This window comes from Anser cygnoides, chromosome 2, assembly GCF_040182565.1.
Source record: "Anser cygnoides isolate HZ-2024a breed goose chromosome 2, Taihu_goose_T2T_genome, whole genome shotgun sequence".
NCBI lineage: Eukaryota > Metazoa > Chordata > Aves > Anseriformes > Anatidae > Anser > Anser cygnoides.
The window spans coordinates 54,592,394-54,612,105 of NC_089874.1; the positions used below are offsets into that span (position 1 = coordinate 54,592,394).

Here is a 19,712-nt window from a genome sequence, read left to right on the forward strand (position 1 = left end):
GGTTAGCAGAGGAGGAAACACTGTTCAATTGAAAGATACCTAAATTCTAACACGTTTCCTCTACAGGCTGCAAACAGTACAGATTCTCTGGTCCAAACTGCAAAGCCTCAGCTTTGCTTCAGCTACCAGTGCTGCTACAGGTACTCAGCATCTCCCCACAGTGCCGCAACTCTAAAGCTACGCTTGAAATATGCAACATCAGCTCTTTAGGCAGCCTCTCTCTGAGATATTTGAATCACCATGAAAACTATTTTCTTACTGCCAACCAGAAAGACAATGCTTTTAGGAGGGAGCAAATTAACTGTCATATCATAATACTTCCCAGTTCACCAGTGCTTCTAGTCTTCCACATACCAGCTTTTCTCTGCCAAACACAAAGATGACTATAGCAGGAATATATGCAGTAGGTTGAAAGACTATATTTTTGTATCCTCATAAGCCATTCGTTGGTTTATGGATTCAAAGTCCCACAGGGAGTGCTGCAAATCCACATAAAGTCTCTGGGTGCAGGACTCGACTCTCTGACGTACATAACAGATGTGTAAAATAACACGTAACCAAACATCTCTCCAGTAACTGTGCAGCTAGAGACTGAAAAGTCCTAAAATGTCATGTCCAAGGGCAAAGGAGAAGGGGATGGATAAGAACAGAGTCCTGGATCTAGAAAGTAAAGAGAAGTTTGGGCTTTATGAATTTCTTTTTTACAATTATTTTTTTTTTACATTTTTTTTTGTATCTGTAATTAAGCTGTGGTAATAGCCCTCACAAGAGAGGGCTATGAGAGGTGGGGAGCCCAGTCACTGTGGCCTGGTTTGCTCCGCACCAGACCGATCGACTGTTTCTTGATTTCTGGGAAACTTCAGGGTCCTACCTCCAACACCTCCACTGTGCTCCCAGAAGGGAAGGCCTAAATCAGCAGAAAAACTGCTGTGGACAAAAAGCACATGGCTGTGTAACAGCAGTCACCAAAGAGGCCCCCTCTCCGCTCCCTGCGCTGATGTGTCCTGGCCCCAGTGGCTTGGAGAAGGCGGCGGGTGCGCTTTCGCAGTCAGCTGGAGAAGAGCGGTGGGTGAGGAAAGAGAAGTCAAGAACTTGTTTAAAAGCCTCAGTTTAAAACTTCTGGCAACTCCCATTTTACGGACTAAAATCAGGCTCTAGTAGGAACTGCCTGAACCACTGGCTTTAGCTTGGGACCCTGCCTTTTGCAAAGCTGCTGGTGGGCCTGGAGCCAAGGCCTGGTTCAAGCTCTTATCTAATCCATGCTAAAATGACTTAAACCATGCATCCTTTATAATAAATAGCCTCACAGTGAGGAAGCACAGTATTGGCATGTTTCATATTTACATTACCCGTTTGAAAGCCAGTGCACATGGTTTAAAGGAAAGCGTTGGAAATATTACAGCTTTTGAATATTTTGCCTTATGTGGTTTAGAGCCAGCATAGTCAACGGCCGCATTGGCTTCACCCCTTTTTGTGTGACAGGCTCAGAAGCGAAAATCCCAGGTGATGCCCAGCAGTATTAAACACAACACGTGCACCAGTAGCATCACAGATATGGCCGTGTCCTGCTGAACAGGGGCCCTGGGCTGTGCCACGACACTCGCAGCTCCCCGCAGTGAAGGTCTCCATTCTCTGTCCCCACCACCTCCTCTTCACAAAGGCTTACACACACTTACATAAACAAATGAACAATTCCATTATGTGCCTGGCAGCCCGTGCACTTTCTTTCTGCTGCACAATAGAGGCGCCCCATTGAAAAGATCCATATACAGGGAAAAAATCTAAGCAAGTCTCCAGCAAGCACACATATTATCAAAGCCTCATTTCCACTTAACACAAGTTGCTTTGGGAACAAATGCAGCTGACTTGAGGGGAAAAACACAAACAAACAAACAAACAACCTCTTTTTCCATTAGCTAGGGAAAAAAAAAATCGAACTGGTGCCATCTTTGTTGAAGAGCTCCACTAAACTAATGGTTTAGGAGAGCTGAGGAGCATGGACGGGGGACAATTTGCGACTGATCACAGCCATCTGAACATGGCACACTGACAGCTGAAAGAAGAGCAAAGAAAGGCAAAACAAAACAGGCATGTGTTTAATTTGGGCAGGCTCAGTCCCCCATATTTGGTCCCAGAGAAAAGCACAAGGCAGGAGAAAGTCGGTCCCTCCGCCTGCTCTGCACCCACACAACTCCCTGGCACGCATCACAGGACCTTCTCTGGGCACGCAGATGGGGGCATTATTTCTTCACATGCTGAAAACAAGCATCAAGAAAGGGCAGGAGTAGCAGTACAATTTAATATATCTTAAAATGCATCTCTTGCCACCAAAGAACCTCTCTTTCTTTAATACTCTGCCAACAAGCTCCTCCACTCCCGAACACAACAAAAACTAAACAAGACTCAACAATTTTGTGACTGCAACCGAGAGCTGATCGAATGATTATAAAGGCTACGCAGATGCTGTGAAGATACCTTCCCCTGAACTTCAACGTGAGCTTCCTCAGAGAGCAGCAAGAACGCTGCTGTGAAAGGAAAATCACATGTTTTATCCTGGTCTGACATGAATGAAAAAGACAGGAATAAAAGTGTGGTGACTCGTGCACAACAGAGCTAAGAAGGAATGCTTGCCACTAGGAAAGGGGGACTGAGAGAAAGCAAGGTGGGCTCAGAGATAGCACACATGGTCCGCTGTGGCTCACCCTCCCACTCTCACCAGCTCAGGCTGGCCACAGTTGCCATCCTGTGCCTGAAAAAGGGTGAGCTCCAGAGAGCAAGTGTTTTCCCACCTGAGCTGCAGGGACAGGAGGAGAGAGGAGAAAAGAAAGGTGGGGAGGGTAAGAACCACAGCTCTTAAATGTCATACTGCAGCAGTTGCAAATATATTTGCATTAATACCTCATCTCACAACTACAAAAATTGCCTCAGACTCCTACTGAAAGAGTCGTGTATTTCTGTTTGGGTTCACAGTCCCTAACGCAAGCACTGCATATAAAAAGGGGTTGTCTACACTGATTTGCAAAAGTTTCTAACTTTTTGGATAAATCAGTACAAATGCCTACAGGACTAGTACAATTTCCCAAGCAATGGCTCTAGTCCACTGACCAGAAAGGAAATATTTAGCTCCCTGCAGAGAGCCTGTTGATTTCAAAAGAAATTTAATAGCTCTATTCCTACAAAGCAAATACAGAGCAATCACCAGGGGCCAGCTATGTTCTCCTCTCTTCTGCAACCTGGTAAGCAACAAATGTCTGCAAATGCCACAAGCCAAAGGGTTTCGATATTCTGCACAGTGGTGAGGCTATATCCTCTGCTTCTTCCATGTTATGTTGGTCCTTTTCACTCTGCGGGTTTCTTACAGCAATTTCGTCTTCTTCAGCATACTCATGGGGCAGAAGGGAATAAATAACTTGAATTTTAATTTTTTTTCTTTTTCTTTTTCTGTTTTCATTTAGGCAACATTTAAGTGGCTGGTTTTACAACTGTAACATTTGCTCTTTGCTGAACAAAAACAAAATCAAAAAAAGACTCAGAGGTCATTCTTTTCTAATGAGAGAAATGAAGAAAAAACACAGCAAAGACCAGAGGGAAAAGGTGGGCTTTTCATCGCAATTCATAGTTAGTTGTCTTTACTAAAGATAGTTAATAACTCAAGACAACACAATTCAGCCTCAGTCAGGGAACTCTTAGTTCTGCTGCTATTCAAACATCCAAGTGCAATTTGCAACTCTAGTTATGAAAAGCAACATTATTTTCTTCATACTTTTAACTCAACTTGTTCAAAGTCACACTGATGAAGCAATTAGGGTGGACATATTATTAAAGCTGGTGGTGAACTTAAAGGCTCTGTTAAGAAGTTTGGTAAGCACCAACAAGGTGCTTAAACAGAAAAATGAGAACTATGTATATAATACAAATGTATCATTTAAGAATGCTGTAAAATCAGATTGCTCATGACATTATCACCAACAGTAAGATATCTGTATATGCATTTTTGTCTGTGCATTGTATTTCATTCAGTAGCTTTCTTCTGCAGAGTTTCCATGTTATATAGATGCCAAACTTGGAAATACTTAGGCACATGCCTAACTTTCAGGGAGAATAGCCTCATTGATTTAAACAGGGTTCGACCCTGACAAATGTTACAACAATCGACTGTTTGCAGGATTGGAACTCATGGGGCCCATTTTCAAAAAGATAAGTGCATTATATATTTTGACTGCTGTTTCTGGATTTGCCATTAAATTTCTCTGCTTCCCTCTCTCAGCTGTTTTTATTGCCACAGACAGACATATCATGACACTCTGAGGTAAACAATGAGTAACTTAATTACAAACTAACTGTAACTATGGCAAGACCCTCCAATCACTCACCTCAAACCATATGAGTGTTTCAGGATGCTATTGTAAGTCTCTTTTCTTCTATCCCCTCTCTCACGTGAGATGTTGCAGCCTTTTTATCTGATGTTTTGCTTTAAAACTCTTCCCCGGGCTCCAGGATCTTAAACAAAAACAAACCAAGAAACACTCAGAATGAAAATGTCATTTCAAGTGATTGGTGGGTGGCTCAGGGGAAATCCCTGACCTTTCTCCAATGTATATTTCATTATCTAAAGCAAGTGTGATAACTCCCCACAGCAGAAGCACTCTCCTGTGGGCTGTACTTAAAAATAAATAATAAAAAAAAAAACAAAACACAAAAAAAACAGCTATTTGAGACCACTCAAAACCATGTTATTTTTGAAATCTGTATGGTAGCATGCTACAAAGTACTCATTTAACATATGATCTGGTATATAACCAGACTCCACAAAATAATGAAGGAAAAAAGGGAAGAAAGCCCAGAGATGCAAATCATGAAAAAAAAATATCATTATGTAAAGTATCGAACTGTTAGACGGGCGAGTAATCATCGGTTTTATTATTATTATGGTTATGACTAGTAATGTTATTACTACTAATGCTGTGTAGACGTCCAGCTCCCTACATCCAGTTCCTGCATATGTTTGCAGTACGGGCGTGGGGAAGCAGCGGCCGTGCTGGAGAACCTGCGCAGAGTTTGCACTACACGACCCAGCCCGGCCGAAGAGAGGGAGGAAGGAAGGGAGGAGGAGGAGCGACGAAGCAAATGAGTAAGAGAAACTGGCAGGTCCCTAACACGAGCAATTTTGACATTCTCCACCATCGCCAAAAAAGGTCTGAATGGGTCTGGAGGTGACAGGCGTGCTGCTGTGCTGCACCAGCACGCTTTCTGCCCCCTGCCCCGCAGATCTGCCCTTCTCCCTCCCTCTCCCGTACCTGCAGTGACACAGCCCAGCAGCTGTAAGCCACCAAACTGGGCTCTGTCAGCAGGAAAATCCCTTGGCTACGAGCAGCAGACGCTGCCAGCCAGTGCAGAGTTCACTTTCCCTTGGAGAGCGTGCTCCTGCATTTGCATGGCCCCTCTGGATCAGAGGCATCCGAGTTATTCCCTCCCCACCATTTTTAGCTCCGCCAACGATATTCAGCCTGGCGCTGCAACAGCCCTGAGCGGCAAACCATTCCCGCGGCTACACCTGTGACTATCCCCATTGAAGCCAACAAACTTTCACAACGTGACAAAGAAGAGAGTCTCACCTTGTGTGAATTTAAGCCAAAATTTTGCTTTTTTCCCCCCCTCAGCTGTGACAGACAGACAGCTCTGAATAATTTTTTCCATTGCTTTTAATTAAGAAATGGAGACACTATCCACAGCCCTCTGTTGTTGTACATACTTCAGAAAATACAACTTTCCCAAAAGTGGTCAGAAATTCAAAAAGTAAAGCTTTCCTCATGGCTTCTTTTCCGTCCCTGCCCCCAGCAAACAACCCCAAACTCAGAACAAAGACCAATGCACAAAGAAGGGGCAAAGGGGACTTCCCTTAATACCTGCACAGGGGCTGCACCTACTTCACCATTCCCCAAAGCTGCTTACACTACGAACAAACCCCAAAATACTCTGTTTAAGTTACCCTGCTGCCCCGCTCCACCGTGTTTCTTCTCTCTTATGTTGTGTTTCTGCTTTCTCCAAGGAGCCTCCTCTCACTCGACATGAGTAAAGGCTGCAGCAGCCGAGCCTACAGACTTGTAGGAAGAGGACAAAGCCCTCTGAAGCTGTGACACAAATCCAGCGAAGGCTGGAAGTTCAAAGTGAAACGAGGACAATCTGTCCATGACTCATGCCACCTAGAAACGATTCTTAATTTAAGAAAAAGTGTTAGAAGGACTATTTTACGGAGTGTCACCCCACTGAATCAAGCAGCTTCTGCCTCTCATTTTTTCCCCGATTCAAGTACATGGTGGCTGGGGACTCTATATTAAGATCGAAATCAGTGTAAAATCCTCCTCCTCTCACGTACACACTTACATTTTTAATGTTCTGTTACAGAGACAAATACTCTTGGTTGAGGGACAGATTCCCAGCTACCCTCCAGACTTTTTGCGTGACCTACGGGCAAATGATACGTGACGCTTCCTGAAGGGCTGAAATAGCTGTAAATGACACTTGAGCTTCTCCAGCGCCTTTTAAGTACCAGAGTTTGGCTCCTAATGCACATCATCGCTTAACCCCCATTTTCCTGTGCCTCAGTTTCCCCTTTCTCCACGGTGAAGATAACAGCGCTCCCCCAGCTCAGCGGTTCGCTGCAAGAGACACGACAGCCCTGCTGAATTAGTGGATAACGTGGTAACACGGACAAGCTTACAGGTACCTCTTAACTCATCTGAAACTGAAACTTCACGTCCCCAGAAAACGACCCTGTAAGCCAAAACGAGGAGTCGGGCATCAGTCCGTCCCTCTCTGGAGCTGTGTTGCTGGACATTCATTCTGCTCGTACGACTCCCTTCTCTTGGGTGCTGCCGGCGAGCGTGGGGGAGACTGAATGGATCCACTGTAGTCACACAACAGCTTTACAGCTGCTGAGAAAAGGCCTATTGTAGCCCTGCATTTTACTATCTCGAGTAGCATACATTAATTTGCTGTGCAGCTCCCATTACCCATCTGATCTTTACAGAAAAAGGAGCAACAAATCTGGGTTTGCCAAACAGAAAGTGGTTTAAATGTGATGGAAGGATTTTTTTGGTTTTCAAAAAAAAAAAAAAGGGGGTTACATACAGTTTATGCAACCAAGGATAAAACGCTAAAAATTCAGTGTAGCAAAAAAACTTTAAACTGATCTTGCCCTCCATTTTTTTTTTTTTCTTTTTGCCACATCACGATACTGTGAGCCAAATTTCAAGCTCAGAAGACAGTGGCAGGCCTGCCATGTGCACGTGTGCTCTTCCTGCAGCGACCAGCTGCTCGCGGCTCGCACCTCTGTGCATTTATGACATTTGATCACATTAACTGAACGCTATTAAAAACAACAGTAAAATCTTAACGCGGAACGATTCGGTCGCACACTCAACAGTCAGATGTGATGGACTTTGCAAAAACACGTGCAAGTAGATTTGACAGCCCAGTTCTAAATGCCTTGATTTTCCTGCACCGTGCCTCAGCTCGAGGCAGGGAGGAAGGACAGTCCTGCATCAGGCACATTCCTCCCAGCATCCGACTACTCCACTCTCCCCCTTCTGGAGAAATGGATGCAGCTTCAAGCAAATTAGACGAGTATTTTGTCAGCTCCTTTCATTCTTCTCGGTGTGATAAATGAGGTAGTGCACCGTTATTACAGACTTCAGACTTATTCTGAAGTACGGATCCCCTTGCCTCCTCCCGCACACATGGCATTGACCCTACCAGCTGCAAAGAAGCTGAATTTGGCCACAGTTCCCTAAAAACAGCGTTGCATCAAACCTACAGCATGCTGTACTGCTACAGTACCCCGGAAATTCAGTGATGATCAATCAGCACGTATCTCCCCCAAACGTGCTACTTCCCTCACAAGCTCTGAGGCCAGACAAAAATCTCAAGGTATTTCCCTCTGCCTCCAGAGCCAGAGGAATGCAACAGGTGCTGTGCTGTTCTGCAGCTACAAAGCAGAAATATTTTGCTTTTTAATGCGAGCTGAGACAGACAATCCACCTTGCTTTGGCAGACAGAGACGTTAAGAAAACCTCCCAAGAGTTGCAACCTGGCAAAATGCCATCAGCGGGACCCCCCTCTCACCCCAGCCTTCCCTCATTTTGCACTTGTGCTTTTCTCAAAGCTCTGCATGGACTGAGCTGATTTTCCATTCCAGTCAACTGGCACATTAATTATTTTAGCATGACTTGACTATGATCAAAACCAATGAAAAACCAAGGCAGTGGAAACAAAGAATCGAGAAAAGAAAGAAATTAAACCCCAGGACGAGCTACAGAAAAAGACTCAGCTTATGTTTCCTGTGGATGGGGAGGGGAAGGTGATTCTCCTAGCCACATTTTTGGATTTGGGGTACGCTGAATATTGGGACAAGCTATGAAGGATGGGGAAACGGCAGCACCAGGCTCATTGCATACTTCCTGTCCCATCAATGGGAGGATTCTTGTCCCCACATCTGCAGAAAAGGTGATAGAGAGCCATGCTCTCCCGCTTACCCAGAAGGATGTTAGGTCTTCTTTCCAGGTCATAATCAGCCTTGCCTCCCCACACACTGACCTCAGACTCTCCTGGGCACCTTTGTAAGTACCTCATTATCCCAGGATCTGAGTACAGCGCCAACATTTGGGAGAAATGCATCTGAGACTCATCCTGCCACAAGCGGACCTGCCGTACAACCACCTGCACTCACCGAGGTGCAAACCTCCTCCTCTCACTTCTTCTGAAAGCCAACAGTGCCAAGATACAAACACCTGAACACCACCTGCTCACAGCCTCGCAGGATGACCTGGCCTGGAAAGCAGTACCTTTTGTAAAACTTCAGTGCTCTGCCCCCGAAAAGCAACAAGTTAGTGTCTCTCTCTGCTAAACACCACGTATAGTTTCGAAAGAGATGTTAAGAAAATGAAGTATGACATGATCTGCAGTATCCAGGTACATTCTGAGCTCTTCAAATTCAAGGGCTGTAGAACAAAGAAGAAACACGTTCTTTGGGAGAGATGAATCTGGTATTTTTCCTACTATTTCTGCTTTACTTACACCAGCTCGCCTTCCTTCTAGCTATACGAGGTTGGATTTTGAGATGCGTTCATTTGCTGGTACATACGGAGATTACACAATCCATATTCCGTATACATTTAAATATCTCCAGTGCCACAGAGAAAACAGGACGCTTCAGTAGAAACCTGTGGCGACCTTTGTTGCAGGAAACTTTGGAGGTTTGACCACAAGCTTTTTTTAGAACAGAAATTTGACTAAGCCACAACCAGCTCAGCACCACTGTAGTTAACAAATGGTCTCACATTTTAAGATTAGCAAGACTATGCTGGCAGCCTGGCCAGCAAATAAAATCTTCCAGGCAAAGAACAAATGTTGTCCTCTGCCTGGGTTAAGTGAGTTGGTTGGCTACAAAGCATGGTTGGCTATTGCAGCCAAATCTACTCTTTTAATCAAGGAGAGACAAGACGCTGAAATAGATGAAGCTTTTACATAAGCCTACTTGCCCAGGCTTTTTTTTTTGTTTCCTTTCCTTAAAGCACTGTGCTACTGCCTCTGTCATCTCTACTTCTACTTCCTTTTCTTCAGCACAAATCGTAATACGAGTACTTCAATAAATTACAGGTTTGGTAGTAAGCTCTTCGGGCTGCCAACTGTCAGATCCAGAAAGCAGGACTGTCACATCTGCCAGACTGGCTCTCACACCTACTCTCTAAGGTAACATCATATATTTTCCAAAGTCATGCTAGCAATAATATGACATTACATCTCACCACACCGTATGTTCCTTCCCTGCCTCAGGACACACACCAAAAAGAGCCCACCTTTAAATTACGGATGCCTAGCCAGCGTCCTATAATGACTGATAACCTCGGTTCAGTGCAGGATCTGAGCACCCTCTTTCATTTAAGGATGTGAGCACTGTCTGCTGTGGCTAATGCTAACGTCAGCAAGTCAAACACAAATGTGAGTGCTCTGTTAGGGATAGGTCATTATTTGTTAAGCATCTAACGTGCACTTGCCATTGTATAAGCTCCTAAAAGAAGATATGATCCCTCTTTCGGTAGAAGATTTCTTCTTTCTAACTTCTCAAAACAACCTTCCTTTTCTGAGGCCTACTCACACCAACCTTCCCCTTTCAGTAATAACTACGAAAAAAAGGGAAGAACATTAAGAAAGAAAAATTATGAAATGTGTTTTACTAACTGGTACAACTACGAGATCAGATTGCTGAAATACACCTTTCTTTCTATCCCTTTATCCCACAGGTTCTTTGTAGGGCACATCCACATTTCTGCTTTTGCTCCGCTCAGGGCTATGGCTTTTGAAGCAAGCCTCCGGATGATCCCTCCTGCCTGAGCTTTTGCTTGCATTGTGGGGTGGTCCTGGAGCACATGAACTGAATCCCTCTTGGGAGGAACTAAACTAGAAGCAACATGTTCTCCTGGAGCACAACTAAAGCTACAAATGGGCATGCAGTCAGTGGGACCTGACTGTTTAGAAGTAAAAGCAACCCTGAAATTTGTCTGATGTGAACCTGAGGATCCCAGCATCAAATTCTCCGCCATACAGATCTTCCCCACTTACTCCATGCCGCTTACAAATGTTGTCATAACCATTAAAAAAAAAAAAAAGTATTTTGCTGTCATGCATCATTATGCCACCAGAAAAATAAGAACACAGTATTATATTCTAATTTAACATTACAACTGTGTAATAGTGACAGGAACAATAGCATCTTAAAGTGAATAATGGAGATAGAAGAGAGAACAAAGTAGTTTGAGCTACAATAACTAACAATTTCTGGAGTTATAAAATTAATCCTACTTTACCTTTAAAATACTTTCTCATCTTCTTCCAACTATACAGTAAAGAATCGTTATAGAAAGGAAAAAGTAAAACAAAACAGATATGAAAGAAAAAAATACTACCTTTCCCCCACTGAACTCCATGAAAATGGTAAACTTTAGGCACTAGTTGCAAAAACAGCCAGCAGAAAATTTCAGGTAGTAATGCTTTTGTAAGGTGACTGCGTTGACATCCCACCTTAAGTCAAATATCCTCTGATATTTTTCTCATGGTGGATCTTACGTGCTCTTTCCAAATGTCATTAAAAAGACCCCCAAAATCTTGAAATTCCTCAAAATTGATTTAAGTAGTAAGACGGTCATCCCACCTTTTTTCAGTGCAGGAAAGCTAAGGATCCTGTGACATGATGTCTAACTTTCTCAGTTACCTTTTCCACCCCCGGAGGTTTGCAGGCCACCACCCTGAAGCCACACATCCACACAGTCCACCACATCTGTTGAAAACATTATCGAGAAGCAAAAAGGCATCTTTACCTCACAAGCCGTTTTTCCCCTAGCAATAACAAAAGCATAATACACAAGCGTTTCACTGGGAGTTGCTGAGAAATACCTGGTGGTGGAAAGCTCCTTGCATTCCTGGTGCAGGAAACAAACTAAAGCTGGTTGCTCCCTCTGCTCAGGTTTTGTTAAACTTTTCTGGACCTGACAGCAAATTCCAGACAAGGAATGACACTGAGCACTCTGCTGAGGACCTGGCCGAGGCCAAGTGAAACGCCTTCCTTGCACCCGAATACTTCTTGAAAGCTTCTCTCTTCCTTCACGTGCCTTCCACTGACCCTCCGCACACGAGACAACTCTGAGCTCACTGCGAGCCGGAAGCCAAAACCTGGAGGAAGTATGTGTAAAATCCACAATCTCACTTCACCACCACTGTCCGTTTTCATGAATGAAAAGGACAAGGACAGCGGGGGAAGCCTGGCCCTGTCACGACTGCCAACATGCTGTGTGTCCCCTCTCTTAAAATCATCGTCAGTCTGTTTGTATCCCTCAAAGACAATTGTTTCCACGAGTGAGACACGTGCTTTCTAGTGGGGCTTATTTTTAAGAGTGCAGCTTTGTGCCTAACCCCTCACCTTGCATTTCCAAGAGCCACCTGAGGTGGTTTTGGACCTTTAACAACTGGTCTGAGTGTTGAAACCACATTCATGAGGGACTCTGAATACAGGACAGAAGAGGTGAGTGGTCCCACAGGCTGGGCTCTAAGCTCCAAGCCCAGATGCAGGGGTCAGCACTGCATTACGCCTCCCATCCAGCCTCGGCCACGTCACTTTGTCTCCCTCTGGTTCCATTTGCTACCTGCAGAACATGGGAAAGGAGCATGCTGCTGGCTCAGAACACAGAGGGAAGCTGGAAACCTAAAAATACGACATTTATTGGGCCAGTGTAGCAAAAGATACTCTCCCTCCTTAAAAGACCGAGTAGTGGTGGAGTTCATGAAGGCTGGTTTCTGGTGCCTTTGCCTCTGGCACGGTAAGAGGCACGATCTGAGTAAAGCTAGCTCTGCCCTGGGAGCCCTCTCCCATCTGCAACAACATGGGCGAGCCTTTCCTTCAGAAAGGTCACCGATTTCTGTCGCTGCCCTACATCCAACTGTCTGTTTCATAAAACTGCTAGGAATTCAAGGTCTTTGTGATCTCAACCTTTCTGTTAAATTTAGCTGAAACTGGCCAGCGGATTCCAAAGTCATTACAGGGAGACTAAGAGAAAGATAGCATGCTCCGGAAAGAAAACAAGCTAAAATATCAGTCTTGGCCCATGAAAAGCAATGTTGGATTGGCAAGAAAGGTAAACAACCGGACCTGATATTAAAATTCAAAACTGTAGTGCCAATTCTGCGAGATTAATTAGCACTAAATCCAAGCATAGTCTTGCCCAGAGAGATCTATTTTACTTATGCTGGTTTGAAACACAGCTTTACTTTTACTTACTGTGAGTTGCATTCTGCTCATGAATAATATTAGGTATGTTTTCTGGGGAATTAAATTGTAATCTTTCCTCTGTTCCACTTCTTTAACGCATTCAGTTTACTACTGTAACTTGTTTGTGATACCACTCAACTGCAAATACAGAAAGTGGGACAACATTTTGTTCCTATGCAAGACAGGAAAAGTGTATATGTAGATTTAGGTACTGATAACAGATTCAAATCCGCTTCAGATGACACAGGACAAGTAGGTGTCTGGGGTTTTTAGAGGGAGGTGAGGTAGAAAAAGGGTTTTTCCCCTGGAGAATTGAAACAAGGTATTTTCCTTTAATGTGATTCATAATATAAGATAGATAATGACAACATCAGGAACAAAGCTAAGTTTGTGGAAAATTCACAATGGTGCATATTATTATGTACGCTTTATTTGCTTTGGTGAACAGTTTGTAAACAGTAAAAACACCAAACCTCCAACTTATGTAGGATGCTTGGGCTGGAGAGCAGTCTAATCTCTTCAGCAATTATTCAGACCTGGGACAAAACTGCTTTCAGCCTGCAAACATCTGTCATCCCAAAGCTAGAACTCAACACAGCTTCATTTTCCAGTGCCAACCAGAGCACACCTTCAGCTCACACCGTCCTTTACACATTCCTCGATCTCACACCCAGGGTTTCTTTTTGGTGTCTACAGCCAGTGACTGCAGCACCACGTAACTCTCCCACCGTCACCGTCCCGCACAAAATGAAAGTAACCCTGCAGCCAGTCTCTGCAGAATCACCGAGGTTTGCGAGGAAACTAACTGCACAAGTTCCCTTCCAAGGGGTGGAAAAAACAACATCCAGCTTTCAGCAAGGGGAATGTTACTAAATAGAGCTAATGATCACCACATAATCACTTCAAAAGAAATACTGCAGTGTCCGAAAAGCTACAAAACCCCTCCTTGTGCTAGTCCCTGGACTCGTATTTTATGCTAAAATGCACATGCCTCGATGACCGGGTATATATTCAAATGTAATATAAACCACATTAACCAATTTAGGCTTTAAGCACAAAGTAAGAGATTTTAAAAATCAGCAAAGACCATTAAGTGCCTTTAGATTTATGCTAATCCATACGAGAGACCATACAATCTCAGCCTAAAATCCCTTCAAAAGTGGGAATCACCCTTCCATTGCTTGTGAGCATTATCCAGCCCCAAAAGCTGCAGTGTAGCATTTTCAGAGAGACATCCAAACTCTATAAAAAAAAAATCATCCACCCATGATCATACCTAGGCCTCTTCACAGTTATTACTGGGATCTTCTCCCTATCATTAAAAACAAGCTGATCTGCAATAAAACATTGTGAAGGAGGGATACCTTCCCGCACAGCCAAATCCCTATGAATGTGAGTTTCACCGAGTATAGGCACATTCGTACTGTAGAAAAAAGCTAAACAGAAAACAAAAATCCTTCACTGTCATTTGAATATTTTTTTCAGAAGTGCTTTCCATGTATCTTAAAAGCCTCCTCAAATTAACATTTGCTATTTAAAATCTCTGTCTCTGAAAAATAATGGCAGTTGATCAGCATGCAAGGCATGAGATATTTTCATTTGCTGCATCTTTTTTGGAACACTTAAGATTACTAGCATGTATGAACAAATGGACGCGGATTCCCTCCACTTTACATGCCATCAACACCACGAGCTACCCACTGGAAGTGAGAAAACACTTGTAATTTGGGGGTTTTCCTCCATCATCGGGTTTTGCTGGAAATTCTCCCGAATAAGCCCAGGAGGCTCCTTCAAGCCCCAAACCTATCCATTTACGTGCTTAACGTCAGGGACTTCAAGAAGTGAGCAGGACTGCTCGGATTTGGAAGTCAAACGCCTGCCCAGCCAGACCTGTAACCCAAGCCAGCCAGCGGTACCTCTGCTAGTCGTCCAGGGAGCCAAGCGCTCCTCTCCGCTCCTCCAGCTCCCCCTCTCCCTGTATTTCCAGGAGCAAGGAGAAGAACAAATGGGCCTTCTACTGTTTGTGCTAATCACCTGTTAGTCACATTAGTCTGAAAGGCAAACTGACACATCTACTCGTTTTGACTGTTTCCAGTATTTATAGTATCATTTCTCTAGGACTGTGAAGTAGCTGCCAATTATTACTAGAATTTGGCATGCAGAAGCTCATGTATATGAAAAAACATGATCAAACAATATGCAGCTCATTAAAGGAAGTTTATAACTCCGTTCCCTGCCCTAATACTCTGTTTTTATCTCCGGGAAATATTTACCACACCACCTGATTAGGCTGAGCTCCTTCATGTATTTTGAAAATACAAATTATGCCATCAGTCATCCGCAGTATGACAGTAAACTTGCAATTACACAACTTTGGGAGCTCACGCAGTGCACCAAGGCAAGCACAACCCAGCCCCAAGTGCCGGCACAGCGCAGCCGGATTATCCGATTGTTACCCATCGAAAAAGAAAACTCGGGCAGTACAATAGCTCACGCCCTGAAGAACAAAGCCAGGACCGGCTCTAGCCCTGTGGCCAGGGTGAACGGAGCCGCATCTCTCTGCTTTACCTCCGCAGGCACGGAAAGAGGGCAGTGCTCGCAGTGCTGCTGGCACACTTTCCTGCGAGTACAACAATGCAACCTGAAGGCTCATTTCCCAGAGTCGGGCATCTGTGCCAAGAAGTTATCAGACCCTAATCCTATGTTAAAACCTACTGTCATTCTTTCTCTTTCCTCCAGCTTGCTTTTAACATGATGCTTCTCACAAACACTGAGGATTCAGTCCCACACATCTGCGCAGAAGCGCACATCCAGGGTGTCACTCCTGGCCTCCAGCAGCAGGATCCAACGCTTCTGGACCGTGTTGGCTCAACACAATTAACCCCACAGCCAACAGCAGAGGCAATGAGCTTAAGGACCTTGAGAAACCTACCCTTAAATATCTGCATTCTTCCTCATTTCTGCGTCTCATCGCAAACTTAAAAGCCCCTCCCCACGCAACACTGACAATAATACCCGTAGCGAACCAGCAGGCAGAAAAGAAACGCAGCTGTACGTGTAAAATTCATGCTCGGGATTTAGGAAGACGCTCCGATCTCATGCCTCTGCCATACCACAATTAACCAATTCCCCCAATGGTTAACAGCTAGTTTCCTCTCTAGTGATGTGACATACTATCTCGATTCACACGATACCGGATTCCCAAGGCTGCAACTCATTCAGAAAGCTATCACAAATGCCACGTCCAATTTAAGGTCTAAATGAGGCTTTAAAACACAGGCTTGTAACTGCAGAAGCCTTGTGCCAGGCTGCTTGTGAGGGGAGAGCATCATCCGAGCGAGCCTTTCTGCCCTCAGAAGCCCCAGCCTATCTGTTCAGCGTGAGAGGCGCAGCACAGGTAGCCGCAGAGGACTGCTCTTCTGCATCTCCTCGTGATGTGGAAGGGAACAGCGATTGGTCCCGAGCAGATCTGCATGGCACCAGTGATCTATTTATACAGCTCTAGCGGGCTGAAACTCTGCCTAGAAACTGCAGCCATCTCTTCAGCTCTCACACTGAAGAGGCTGGTTGTCTCTAATTCTGATTCCCATGGTGTTCCCTGCAAAAATGACAATTATTTTAATTTTGCGTGGGGGAGAGCTGCCGGCGTGCTTTGTACGTCTTTCTATACACCAGCTTCAAGATTCTTACACCCGAAGGATGTAAGGATTATCCACTTTGTCACTGGGTGTTACATTCCACATCTGTGATTTACAATATGGCCACCCAAATTAGATCGAGGATAACACTCCCCTCTGTTCGGTCCAATTAGTCAGTAGGCACTGATAGTTTCTCTTTTTTTCTTAAACATATGAAATGATAAAACAACAAAAAATGCCATTTAGAGTCATACTATATCCAACTGTCATTTGTAAGACTTTACTGTATTATTAGTCAGAGCTTCTGGTGACAATGTAACCCACAAGACTGAAACTTGAGTGGTTTATACATGTCATCAGAGCCTTAGATAAAAATGCTGCCTTAGAAAGTGGGAGTATTTAATTTTTTATAATACTTTTGTACTAGTATAAAGTATTCACTTAATTTACATCAGTGACTTCTTTTTTTAAGGTATTTGTATCTGTTTGATCTTTTACAAATATCTAGTTCTCTTCTTCAGATCTAATAATGCCGAGCACTTTGAAGACATTTTGCTGGGCTTATTAATTAGAATTCCTACAAACCTTTAGGGTTCGGGGGGTTTTTTTTCCTCTTTTTTTTTTTTTTCCAAACCAGGGCACAGCACTTGCAAAAGCAAATTTGCACCACCACCACCCCCCCCCTCCAAGTCTCAAATTCATTTTATGAAGAGGCAGGGATTAGTTGTGTTACTTGGTAACAGCTGCTCGGCGTAGTGGCTGGTATTAGGTCTCTGTACAAACTCATGTCCACAGACTGTAAAAGGAAAAGCGACAAATTCTCTGCTCCAGCAGAAAGGCTAAACCCCACTGAAAACCAGCTGTGGGGGAATGCGGTGACTCAAGGTCAACAGCCAGAGCTGTGGACACTACCACTAGTCACACAGCATTATTAATTACGTACCAGAACCTGATTACTGACTTTTCTAGTACAGAAAAAGCTCACAAAAATGGAACGTTATCAGAGCATAACACATTAAAAATGTGCTTACTGGAATGAAAACTGGATGAATCAGTTGATTTTATTGCAATTTTCTACCCATTCATACTGCTCCAGTGCTGCTTCCCCATACTCATGGATGCATGCATGCACACACACGCACAATTTTGGGAAGTGAAGGACTAAGAAATAGGTTTTATGAACAAGCAAAGAAGTAGAAATTAAAGAACTGATTCATCAAACCAATTTCCGTTGTCTCCAGTGGAGCTTGACTATGGTTAAAGTATTTTGTTGAATCAGGGTCCTCAAAACACGGGGCTGCTCAACTTGGTTCATCTGATCAGGACTTTATGTGAAATGTAACACTTAAAAGGGACTAAAGGTAGGGAAACACTCAGGTTTAGCAAATGAAAACCTTGTAGGAATTCTACTAGTTAGGAAAAACCCCATAGTGGCTTTGTAAATTTTCATCACCTCTAGCAGTTTTTGAATAATGCAGTGGCCTTTTTGGCAGCTTCATGAAGCTGTAATCTGCACAAGAAGTTCTACAATGTCTCAGCACTTCCTGGGGACTTTTAGCAGTAGGATAGTCTTGCAACACAAGCAGAGATTAATCATTTTCTAATGCATAGTAATAAATAATGTATCCCCCATAGTACATAAATTAAAGCTGTAATTCCATCCCGGTTCTGTGATGACACCAGAAGCCCAAGATGGAATTTCAGCCTCGTTATGACCAGTCAGGATACACATTATTCCTTAAATTATGTTCTGAGAGTTGATAACGAACTGAGAAGTTCTGAAGGCATTACCAAAAAGAAATAACGTGTAATTACAAGCAGAAAGCAAAATTATTAAGTCAGATATTGTTTGCAGATCTTGCTAAAGTAAGCAATAAATCTCATCCCTGAAACGCCCACTCAGCATATTTCTAACAAGGCAGGCAAAGATCCCTACTACTATCAGAAGACTGCAAGTTCTTCTAGTGCCATACAGCAATGCCCCCCTGACAGACATCAGTAAGAGACCACACGTTACAGATCAGGTACCAACTGGGTGCTGTACTGTTCAAACTCACATGTACACTTACGACTCTGAACCTAGCTCCCCCTTGAACCCTACACAGCATTTTACTCAAAAGTCAAATAAGCATCCTACAGGTACACAACTACAAGTACAAAATACCAAGAGGAAGTCACAATAAGCCCCAAATCTGCATCCCTGTTTGACAATAAACCTACCAAACAAGCAAAGCGCTTGTAATGGGAAGTGTTTTGCGTTCTTGATGATTCTGTAGAAAACGCAGTCTAAGTTCTTAAAGATTTTCATGAAGAACACAGTCCCGTATCATTTTTTCTGCAGACAATTTCAAGAAAACTTACAAAGACTCTAAAGGCATCTTACAACTTCAATAACAAACACTTTAATAGAAGAAGTTTAGAAGTATGAAGACAGAGAGCCAAAACAATCATCTATCTAGAGTCAACTGCTGCATTCACCCTAGACTTTTGATACCAATTCCGATGATTTTTAGCAAATCCTGCAAGATTTCAAGTAGGTCTGGAGTCAGTTTTTTTTTTTTTTTTTCTGAGGAAAGAAGAAAATAACCTTCTGACCACCTTATACAAACAAGGCATAAAACTTTACAGCATCTCCCATGGCTTGGAGTGGTTCCAGGTTCTGAACTTTTTTTCATGGTATTATTCACAAATTTGACCTTTTCTCCCAACCCTCACCGTTCTTGATAATGTGAGAATCTAAGTCACACGCACTCTCTCTTGCTCTCCCCCTTTAAATTGTTAGCTCACAGAATTGTAATAAAAAGTAAAGGAGAAGCCTAAAGATCATGATAAAACAGTCAAATGGAGTGGTGCAAGAAGTTGGTATTTTAAGAAGCTGAAAATGTTCAAGCCTAGAGTAACTGTTTTTGAATGCCAGAGGCTTCCCCACAAGCCATGTATTACCTGTTCCTTACCTCTCAACTCTTCCCCTTTCCACTTCCTTCTTTTGATGTTACGTAAAGTGTTCAAACCTGAACACCTGGACTTACATTCCTACATTCATATTGGAGCTCCTTAACAGGAATGGGCTAATATTCAAGGGGCAGGTCACCTGGAAATAACTAGCAATTTGCTTGTTTTCTTTAAATCACTTAGACAACCAGCAAAATTTAAAATCTAACTACTTACATGCCTACAAGCTGCATTTAAGGGCACACATCCTATCCTCCAAGAATCCATTTTCTCACCTTTTGCCTTTCATGGCTGTTCATACG

General features: G+C 43.5%; 1 protein-coding gene across 14 annotated transcripts in view; it reads right to left on the reverse strand.

Moving 5' to 3' along the window:
* ATXN1 (ataxin 1) overlaps window positions 1-19,712 on the reverse strand; it is a 295,425-nt gene that overhangs the window by 230,074 nt on the left and 45,639 nt on the right. For 11 of the 14 annotated variants that reach the window (XM_066992103.1, XM_066992096.1, XM_066992091.1 and 8 more), the window contains one exon: window positions 4,374-4,500. The exons of the other annotated variants lie outside the window; for them this stretch is intronic. The gene's annotated coding sequence lies outside the window, so the exon portion shown is untranslated. The remainder of the gene's footprint in view (window positions 1-4,373; window positions 4,501-19,712) is intronic. 14 annotated transcript variants of the gene reach the window in all.